Source organism: Rhinopithecus bieti, unplaced genomic scaffold (genome assembly GCF_001698545.2).
Source record: "Rhinopithecus bieti isolate Rb0 unplaced genomic scaffold, ASM169854v2 scaffold_16834, whole genome shotgun sequence".
In the NCBI taxonomy this organism is placed as follows: domain Eukaryota; kingdom Metazoa; phylum Chordata; class Mammalia; order Primates; family Cercopithecidae; genus Rhinopithecus; species Rhinopithecus bieti.
In genome coordinates, this window is record NW_016809297.1 from 1,475,883 (window position 1) to 1,487,318 (window position 11,436).

Genomic DNA, 11,436 nt, shown 5'->3' on the forward strand with positions numbered 1-11,436 from the left:
TTTTTTTTTTTTTTTTTTTTTTGAGTCTGAGTCTCACTCTATTGCCCAGGCTGGAGTGCAGTGGCACAATCTCGGCTCACTGCAATCTCTGCTTACCAGGTTCAAATGATTCTCCTGCCTCAGCCTCCTGAGTAGCTGGGATTACAGGCACCTGCCACCATGCCTGGCTAATTTTTGTATTTTTAGTAGAGATGGGGTTTCACCATGTTGGCCAGGCTGGTCTCAAACTCCTGACCTCAAATGGTCCACCCACCTCAGCCTCCCAAAGTGCTGGGATTATAGGTGTGAGCCACTGTGCCCGGCCCTCATTTCTTTTTTTTTTTTTTTTTTTATGAGACGGAGTCTCGCTCTGCCGCCCAGGCTGGAGTGCTGTGGCCGGATCTCAGCTCACTGCAAGCTCCGCCTCCCGGGTTCACGCCATTCTCCTGCCTCAGCCTCCCGAGTAGCTGGGACTACAGGCGCCCGCCACCTCGCCCGGCTAATTTTTTTTGTATTTTTTAGTAGAGACGGGGTTTCACCGTGTTAGCTGGGATGGTCTCGATCTCCTGACCTCGTGATCCGCCCGTCTCGGCCTCCCAAAGTGCTGGGATTACAGGCTTGAGGGCCCTCATTTCTTTAAGGCAGGGATTGCAAGTGCCTTTAGGGTTTAGGCAGATAATATACAACTTGTAGAATTTAAGACTGCAGAGTCTGGTGACAAAGTAAAGAACCCAATACTATTCTAAAGGCATTTGATTACATATTCATTACTCATTAAATGCACTGATTAGGCCAAGTTGAATCTGACTTTGGGCTGAATTCTGCTTGAAAGCTGCCTATTTCTAGCCTTTGCTTTATACCTTTCCTAAAAGAGTAAGGCAGATCACAAGGTGGCAGTTGCCTGTGTATACAAGGCTGAAAAACCAAGGCTTAGTTGAGCTCTGTTGAAAGATGGTTCTTGTCTGTATTCTCCAGTGCAGTCAGCACTCTTGTTATCATAACATAGTTTCTTCTGTATACTATATGTATATATATTCTGTAGGAGATATTAATATATACATTAAATGCAAGGTGGCCCCAATGATCTTTGCCTCCCAGTGTTCATAGCCTTGTGTGCTAACCCTGTGTGACTAGCAGAATACAGTGGAAGTGATGATGTGTTTTTTCTGACCCTAGGTCGTGTAAGTCATTGCAACTTTCACCTGTGTCTCTTTAATCACTTGCTCTGGAGGAAGCCGGCAGTCATGCTGAAAAGAGACTCAAACAGCTCTGTGCAGAGAATCTGAGGCCTCCAATAAACTTGCCAGCCTAATGAGTGAGCCACCCTGGAAATGGATCTTCTTGACGCAGTCAAGCCTTCAGATGACTGCAAGACCAGTTGACATCTCACTGCAACTACATGAGTGACTCTAAGTGAGAACTTCACACAAGAGCCCTTTCAGAGTTCTTGACCAGCAGAAACTTGAGACATAATGAGTGCTTGTTGTTTTAAGCCACTAAGTTTTAGGGGTGAATTATTTGGCAGCAGCAGATGACAAAATAGAATCGGTAGATTGAGAGTTGTACATTCATAACTACAGAGATCTGTCACTTTAAGTAAAAAGATCAAACTTGGTGACCCGTTCCTTTAATTTTTTTTTTAAGCAATGCGAAAGGAGATATATCTTTCCTGGGGAATGTGGAGCCAGGATTCATACGGAAAATAGATGCCTTTTATATGGATACATGTAACATTAGTTTTTAATGGTAGTTCACCAATAGCTAATATTGATTAAACTTAATGGTAGTTCAACAATAGCTTAATATTAATATTAGTTTTTAATGGTAGTTCAACAATAGGTAATATTAATTGAACTTTTACTATTTGGCAGCATTATGTTAAGAGCTTTACCTGCATCATCTTCATATGATTCTTATAGTAGCCCTATGAAGTAGCTACTATTACTATATTTCATCAGTTCACTGCAAGAAAACAAAGGAGCTGTTGAAATAAGCTGATGTCTAAGTAGCTGTGATTTGAAAAAATATTGTAAAATTTCCCTGCTCCAAAATATCTTTACAAATCAGATATCACAGTTGCTTAAATTTCATGAATATGTGCCTTAAGCATTTTCAAAATTATCTCTAAATAGGGTTCTCAGTCCATTATGAGTACATGTTTAGCGGGTGTGTTTTTCTATCTCTCCTGGTGAAAGTTCTTTTCTAGTGGCCAGCCATGAAAGGGAGCCTCACAGATCTGGGACTGCGAGGAGCCCAGCTGTGTTGCTACAAACTCCATACCTGTCTGCATGGAAGCCATGCTTCCCATGCGTGGTTCCTGGCCAGTGATGGAGTGGTAGGATCACTTACCCAGCATAGTTCCTGCAGGCTGCTGGACTCCTGTGAAGGTGGATTGCCCCATGGCCCTGCTCATCTCTCAGATGAATAAGTTCTGGAAATCTAGTGTACCGCACAGTGACTATATCTAATAATACTGTATTGTCTACTTGAAATTTGATAAGATAATAGATTTTAAGTGTTCTCTACACACACACACAAACACACACACAAATGGTAACTATAGGTGGTGATAGAAATATTAATTTGACAGTAGCAATCATTATATAATATGTACACATATCAAATCATCATGTTGCACACTTTGAATATATATAATTTTTATTTGTCAATTAAATATTTCAAATACAACAACAACAACAACAAAAATGACATTTCTACCCTCCCTTTTCCTTTCCTCTCTCATTTACCTGTGATTAGGCTGCATCCTGGTTTGACCAGTCCCCACTCCCCTGTCACTCCCCAACTCCTCCTCAGAGGAGGAGATCTTGCCTGATATAGTTTTGCTGTGTCTCCACATGAAGCTCATCTTGAATTGTAGCTTCCATGATCCCCACATGTCATGGGAAGAACCCAGTGGAAGGTAATTGAATCATGGGGGTGGGTTTATCCCATGGTGTTCTTGTGATAGTGAGTAAGTCTCATGAGATCTGATGTTTTTATAAAGTGCAGTTCCCCTGCACATACTTTCTTGCCTGCCACCATGTAAAATGTGCCTTTGCTCCTATTTCACCTTCTGCCATGATTGTGAGATTTCCCCAGCCATGTGGAATTGTGAGTCCATTAAACTTCTTTTACTTTATAAATTACCCAGTCTTGGGTATTTCTTCATAGCAGTATGAAAATGGACTAATACATTGCTTTAATAAATCTCTTGCACAGCTAGTCCTCTCTTGGAACCTGCTTCTCAGAGGGCCTGGACTAACATACTCTGGTAGTGCATGAAGCATCTGTGATCAGAGTGTGACAAGAAAATAGCACAAGCAAACCTACGAGGACTTGAGAGAATTCAAAAGGTAAGCAACCTGTGATATAATCTTGCTTAAGCAAGGCTGGCACTACACAGAATCAAATAAAAAGATTATTTTGAGGAGGTTAAATGGAGACCTGTTACTAACAATAGAAGTATTGACTAGAAAAATGAAGATGCATAAGGATGAATATGTATGGTGGTGTGACTGGTGAAGTTGGTAGATTTATTCTTTATTTAAAATAAACACCCATGGGCAGCAGATGCTTTTGTTTCCCTGCTTCACCTCCCTTCAGGCCACCTCTGATTTTAGCTGCAACAGGGGCAGCAAGGTCTGGGCAAGCTCGAACTCATGCTGACAGTACCCTGCCTCAAGCAGGTGCCAGGAGTGCTCTCTAAAATCCTAATTTAGGCTGGGTGCGATGGCTCAGGTCTGTAATCCCAGCACTTCGGGAGGCTGAGGTGGGAGGATCACCGGAGGTCAGGAATTCTAGACCAGCCTGGCCAATATGGCAAAACCCCATCTCTATTAAAAATACAAAAATTAGCCAAGTGGTGGTGCACGCCTGTAATCCCAGCTACTCGGGAGGCTGAGGGAGGAGAATCACTTGAACCTGGGAGGCAGAGGTTGTGGTGAGCCGAGATCACACCACTGCACTCCAGCCTGGGCAACAGAGTGAGACTCTGTCTCCAAAAAAATAAAAATAAAATAAAATCCGAATTGAATTCGGTTTAGTGTTTTACTGGCACTGCTAGCCAGATCATTTTCTGAAACCATAGGGGCCTTGTCAGCCCAGCAGTGTGAGGGAGTAATTGTGCCCAGGGAACCCTGCATGCACTGAGGGAGGACAGTAGTTGTTCCTCAAGTAGACAGTGTGGGTGTGCTGTTCCTCAGAGGTTCTGGCAGCCTCTCTGCTGCTGCCTACAGCAGCCACTGCAATAGTGCATGCCTGTGCTGGCCTCTTGCCTTCTTAACCTCCCCAGTCCACCATTCCTGCTTCCTGTGAATGCCCTTTAAATAAATCTCATTTCGTATCATGAGATCTACGTTTAGGGGCCAAAATAAGACAATGTATTTTGTGGACAGAAGTAAGTGTCAGCAATCTCATTCCCCTAAAATAATTTTAAGTTGCCGGAAATTTGAAAAATGAGTTTAGTAATAAATGGTTACCTAATTACACAAAGATATTATTTCAGATTCTAAGTAAATAAAACTTTGGTCAATTTACTTTTTGGGAAGGACCATTTTCCTTATTTGACTGTAAACAAAACAAGCTACTTGCTCATATTAACTTATGGTAAAAACATTTTCTCATGAAAACAGTAAACCACTAGCAAGTATGAAGTGAGCAACTGAAGCTAATCAAATCTATTTTCTAGTGTGTATATACTTTAAAGGCAATAATAGTTTTGTTTAAGGAAGTAATGAAAACATAGTTTTTATATGGATATCTGTAGTAGATGTGGGAAGCATGTGATTATTAATTCTCAAGTACTTCTGGTCATCAATATAAATATCGTGATAATATTCAAGAGTTGCATTCATTTTTGGCAGTATTTTGCATTTTGTCAACCACAGATTTCAAGTACCTTTAGACCCTGTGAGGTTCTGCATAAAATAATCAATCATTCCCTTTTGGCTGTTTTGCAGAGGCAGCCAATGACTTGTTCTGTCATGAACTGAATTAATATATATTCATGAAGCACAGAGAAACACTTCATTGTTTCAGACTGTTTTGTTATTTTAGAATAAATCACAAAGGCAGCATCCTACTCATAGCTGGTAGAGAAATATTTGTCCTATGATCCTCACCTTTATGGTTTGTAATGTTTTAACTTGCACAGTTTAGCCCACATAACATGTTTTATTTAAAAAAAAATAGTAAATTGCATGCTTTTAACAACGTACTGTGTCTCTGTTACCTTTTATCATCAAAATTTGAAAACATTAAAAACTGAAATGACATGCGTCCCTAAGTCAGAATGATTTAATTTTCACAGAGTGAGGGACTCATGGCAAAATGATATACTTAGTACAGGTAAGTATTGTTCAAGTTCCCACATTCCATCAATCTCAAAAAAAAAAATCTCATTTATTTGTGAAGAACTCTCAAGAATCAGTTGTAATTGCAAAATGTTTATCCTGCCAGGATATCTGTGTGAACTTCCATAGGGCAACCATAGCACACGCAGCATGAAAAAGACTTGTTGGGAAAGATATTTTAGCACCTCTGATAAATAGAAAAAAAAAAGGTGAGTATTCCTATTTCAAGCTATCTAACTTTCTCACTTTATCTGCCTTTTCTAATCAACGTTATCATGTGCTGGCAAAATCTTGTAAAATTCAGAAAGCTACAATCCGGGAAAATGAAACCCAGGGATAACAACTCCCCAAAATGTAAAAGCCATTGAACATTCTCTGTCACCACCAAAGTGGTTCTCAGAAAAGACAGTTTATTGTATCTTCCCTAAGAATTATGTTTTCAGCAACAATACTTAAACATTTACTGTCTTGGATTGTAATAATGGCTATTTGTTTAGGTGGCACTGTGCCTATTTAGAACATAGTAAAATTCTTGCCATAGGGATCAACAATGTTTAGGAGGACAAATATTAACATAAACACGACTCCACACGGAATTGGAGTTAGATTTCTAGGGTTTGAATCCTGGCCCTGGATGCATTAGCTAGTCAACTCAGACAATTTATTTGATTTTAACCCTAGGTTTTCTTGTCTATAAATTATAGATAATAGTGTGTACTTCACCATGATGGGAATATGTACTAGCACACAGTAATAATCTATAAATTTTAGTTATTATTTTTATTATTGATCGGTGTGCTTAACTACAAAAAATAGAACCCGCCCCAGCTAGATTACGCAGAAAAGGAATTTGTCAAAGGAACCAGGTGACTCATAAATCCTGGGGGTAGGAGGGACAGAGAGTCAGACTTAGCAATGAAATAAAAAGGACAATGCCTAAGTCATATCGTAGAGGCTGCGGAGTGACAGAGACAGTGGAGCTCACACAAGAACTACATACACTGTGGGGCCCAGTGCAAAATGAAAATATCAGTTCACTTGTTCAAGTAAAATACTTCCATCGAAGGTACTATAATATAAAGCTCTTTCCTTTTTTCTGCAGCCTTTCTCAACTTTTCACGAGTTTTTTTTTCCTTGCCATTTCATGTTGTTCTAAGTAAAATTTAAAATTAATGAATTTTTAAATTAAAAAATTTGAGTATGAATTTTATCATTTATCTTTATATCACTTTTACAGATGATATGTCAGTTTTAAATAGAAATATAAAAACATTTAATTACACGCAGAATTACAGAAATTAGCACAATTCATAGATTACAGCTTGTATGTGCATATGCATTTTGTTCTTACAAACAGAGTCTAAACACTGTACAAAACTAACCCAAATGCTTTCATTTCACATCTTGATATATGCTCATTCTGCCACCACTCTGCCTTTGGCATACTGGTGAGAAAGGAAGAACTAAAAAGAAAAGTAGCTAGACTTGCCCAGTCTTTCCACTTCCTTCTGTGTCATCATTTTCAGTGTAAGTGGTTGGTAACACAGGAAGAAAAGATATGAAATGCTTGTTTGTGTTTCTTAGACAGACATGGTATTGTTTTGTCTGTTGGAAGTAACTTCTGGTTTAAAAAGGAAAGTGTCAGCGTCCCCCACTGCCATCCTATTTACTCAGTAACAGACATTACACGTTTACTTTGTACTTGCTTTGAGCCTCACTGAACTCCCGTACATTGTGGGTTTACTGGAATGCTGTGCTCATGGGTCAGTAAATGTTATATGCAAATGGGCAGTAAGGAATGGGGGCGGATATACTCAGTGTTCAAATTATCACATTCAGCACAGTCTGCTTGGGGTATGCCTTGGAAGATTTCATCTTTAACCAAGAAAGACATATATTTACTGTCTGCATATTTCTTTCCCAAAAAGTAAATGCTAGTGTCAGAAAATGCACGTATTTATTCTGCTTAAAGAAATATGTACAGGCTTCATGAGACTAAGTGGAAGAAATATATAGTGTATATTAATTTGTCGTTGTCCTGTTAGGCATGAAGAGCCTCAGGACAAAAGTCCTCTGATACAGCATGTTGTATTATCATGATCCAGAATTTTAAAATGCCTATCAGCAAAATTCACAAAAGCTTAAGCCTATAAAGTGAATTTTGTAGACAGCTATACTTTGTCACTCAGTTCCCGAGAACCTTTTCTTGTGATCTGTCATCAATATTCACCTTCAATGCACACTGATGAGTCCAACTAATACCAAGAAAGGCCTTTCCTCAAATAACCGGGGGTGAATGTATAAACTCCCTATGATAAACAGTGTGTTATGAATTTCTGAAGTTCATTTTCAAACTCTTTATTTCTTCTATTTTAACTTTGTATTATTCTTGTTGTTCACTATCTTTAAAGACAGGTTTATTTTCACGAAAACATGTTTCACTTTATCAGATATGTTATCCAAATAACTTACGTGAAAAATTTCCTGGCTATAAGATTGTTCATATATTCATCTATCTTTTTTGTTTTATTTTTGTTTGTAAAAGTAAAGGCCTTACATTCTGAATCTTATAAGAAAATTTAAATTACACAAGTCAAAAATACATAATTGTTTTCATGATATAAATAACATTGGTAAATTGGCTTCTATTTCTTCCTTAATATTTATTGATTCAGATGATTTGGATGAAATTTTATGTATAGATAAATGAATACTGAGAGTCTTCTTTGCTACTTTTTTCTGATACGTTTTTCAGAATCCATGTAAGCAATTTATTGCTCAATAAATATTTGTTCGAATGAATGACTCTTAGACCATTCTAATGAATACGTTGGCCCAGTCATGATAGCTAATAGATTCAGGTAAAGAAACTTCACAAAACTTGATTTCCCATTTTGAGCTACTTGCGTTTTCAATTCAATTTTAAGAAGTGTTATAAAAGGATTAGATCAACTATTTTAAGGAAAAAAGCAAGAAGCTTCCACTAGAAAAGTGGTTGTTAGGGTTTTTTTCTGGACTGAATCATGAGGTTATTGAGCATAGCCTGGGGCAGAGTTCACCCGTTCTTCCCTTTGTCCTTAGCAATAAAATATTCAGCTGGGTTCATGGTGGCCCAGATCAAAGACTACATTTTCCAGACATTCTTACAGCTAGCTGTGGCTGTGGGGCTAGATTTTTTTTTTCTTTTAACGTAACTAAATTTTAAGTCCAATGATATGTTAGCACAAGTAATGTCTATGATTCAGATTGTGTTATTTAAGTCAGGAGAATAAAAATTAATCTTAAACAAGTCATTGTGATTCTGGTTTTGCATTGCATATAGCTAAACCTTCATTCTAAACCATTAAATTCCCAAGATAGAATGTCTTTAGGGACAAAAATGTGGTCAAGATTAGTTAATTTTGCAGTGAAATAAATTCATGTAAGATGAAAATATTTTGTTTATATATATACATACATGCATGCATGTATATATATATGTGTGTGTGTCTGTATGTGTATTAGTATGAGTTATAATAGTTAAAGACCTTTCTTACAAAATAATTTGCTTCAACTCTGCTTGGTTTTGGCACCCCAATTTCCTGAGGTATCAAGACCTTGCCTAGTCCAGTTCTGGCCTTCAGGACCACCTGGCTGGCACTCAAGCCCCCTGAAGGAGAATATTATATGTTTAGCACTGAGGTTGCTGCAGTCCCATATGTGGTGGAGACTGCAAACAACTGCAACAAAATGAGGCAGAGTACAATCAAAATAAAAGGGTGTGATACATAGCGAATATACTTCTTTCTCAGACTTCTGATCATAAAGCTAAACTATCCTTTCCCGGAGAGTGTGAGATCTGCTCACTACAACTGATCTCCTCAATCTGTTAGCATGCAAATTACAAAAATGTGCCCCGTATCATCTGTTTGAAAATTGTCATAAGAACCTGCTTTTATTACAACGAGGCATTTCTTTGCTATCTACTGGAGAGATGTATGTATGTATGCATATATATGTATGTATCTGTCTATCTATCTCTGCAGTATAAATGATAACCCCTAGACTTGTTCAGTGTACTGCATGCACAACTGTACAAGGCAAGCTGTGTGTAACCACAGGTGGAAATTTTGAGTTGAGAAAAATGATTTATGGCTCTCTTTAATTTGCACTAAAATTAGACAATTAGAGGAGTGATTAAGTTTGGAACAACTTCTGACATAGAAGTTTCAAGTCATCACTACTACTAAAGAAACCTTACAGGCTTTTAGAAAGCAGTCGCAAGATACTGAAATGTTTGACAAATCAACAAATTGCTAAAGAGTATGCAAATATATGCTAGAGACCATACATAAGAAGAAACATGATTTGATGGAGTTTGTGGCAAATAAAAGTTGGATGTCCATTAAAATGAAGTACAATTATGGTATAGTCCAATTTTAATACAAGTAAGGATATGGAGGCTTAAGGCTAGGCTGAAGTGTTTACACAGAGATGGGAAAAAATAAAAGAATGAGAACCACTAGCTTAAACTTTCCACTCTGCTTGTACTTTTATCTCCTATAGAAGTGGCATCCCAGTTTTCTTGAAAAAGAGAACACAAGGTTTCATTTTCCACTTAAATTAATCATGACTTGCACAAAGATCTCAAGACATATTATTGAGTAAAGAAAGTTAAAAAATAGTTAATACAAATTACGTGATCTTACGATATGTAAATGATTCGTGTATCTATACATAATGTATAAGATTTCTTAAAAGGTCTCTAGCCAAAATTTTAACAGTAGTTATTTAGTGATTTAAAGTATTTTACTTATTTGCCTTTTCTATTTTTCTACAATAAATATATTTTGTTTTGGGATTTAAATAATTTGGGCTATAAAAAAGACTACCAAGCAAAATGTCAGTGTGATCAAGTATATTGTACCTCTATATTCTCCATTCCTAATGATTTAACCAATAGGATACATAATTGGGAATGCTCTGCAATTCCTCATGCCTAGAAACTCTGAGAATTTCCTACTAAATACAAAGTGTGTTTAAAGAGACAGAAACAAATTTGGCGAAAGCAAACTCACAGCCTCTTTTATTTGGTTCAGTATTTATTTTCGCCAACTCAGTGAGCAATATATTATTTTTATAATTAAAATACTGAAAGTAGGTTTTTTAGTTAAGAAAAGTTACAAAGTTTCACTATTGTTAAAAACGACATACAATCCAAATATCCATTAGGGTACTAATTAAATAAATGATAGCACAGATACATTGTGAGATACAATATAGAGCTTAAAGAGAATTAATTTGACTTTCTTTACAGGTTCTATAAAAATTATTCATAGTTGCTGCCCCTGGAGAAGGAAAAGTATTGGAAGGGAGTAAGGTGAAGGTGGAATTTAACTTTTGAGTCCATAAGCTTCTTTTTGTTTGAATGGTGTACAAAGAATATGCAGTCAGAAATTACACGTGAGATCTGTGTGTGTGTGTGTGTGTGTCTGTGTGGGTGTGTGATATATGTGACAAAAGTGAAAGAGAACTTGGGAAAGCTCAGTTTGGTTATGTTGCCTGTGAAAAGTGTCTTTAGATTTTTTTCCCGTAGGTTTGACTCCTGGTTCAATAACCTGCTAGCTGTTGATAATGGGTAAGGTGCACACATTCTTTGAAAAGTGTTGTTTATAACGCAACCTTGCAGGATGGCTGCTAGGATTATAGATAATATCACCAGAGCATTTATGTGCTGTCGCCTAGTACATTAGAGGTACTCAATAGATTGTTGCTATTATTATTGAAATTGCTGTCAGAATGTAGAAAGCTGGAATGAAATCTCTTTCATATATGAGGTTTGTAATTTCATTATGTCAGGTAAAAGTTACAATAGAGAAAAAGAGAAAGTTTGATTAAAATGTAAACAATATTTTAAATAAGTGTGTTTTGTAAGTGTATTCGCTGAAGTTACTGTTAAAATATGTTTTATTACATAACATTATGGATCACATAGATGACATGATGAAAGAGTTCTATTTATAACGGAGAAACCAATAACAACCAATATAAGAAAACCAGGAAAACTCTTAAAAATCTGTAAACCAGCCAGGCATGCTGGCTCATGTCTGTAATTCCAGCACTTTTT

At 37.1% G+C, this 11,436-nt stretch overlaps 1 long non-coding RNA gene across 1 annotated transcript in view; it reads left to right on the forward strand.

Moving 5' to 3' along the window:
* LOC108540097 (uncharacterized) overlaps window positions 1–11,436 on the forward strand; it is a 65,468-nt gene that overhangs the window by 32,648 nt on the left and 21,384 nt on the right. The window contains exons 2-4 of the long non-coding RNA XR_001888587.1: window positions 1,156–1,392; window positions 3,199–3,332; window positions 5,437–5,539. This is a non-coding gene — a long non-coding RNA (uncharacterized LOC108540097). The remainder of the gene's footprint in view (window positions 1–1,155; window positions 1,393–3,198; window positions 3,333–5,436; window positions 5,540–11,436) is intronic.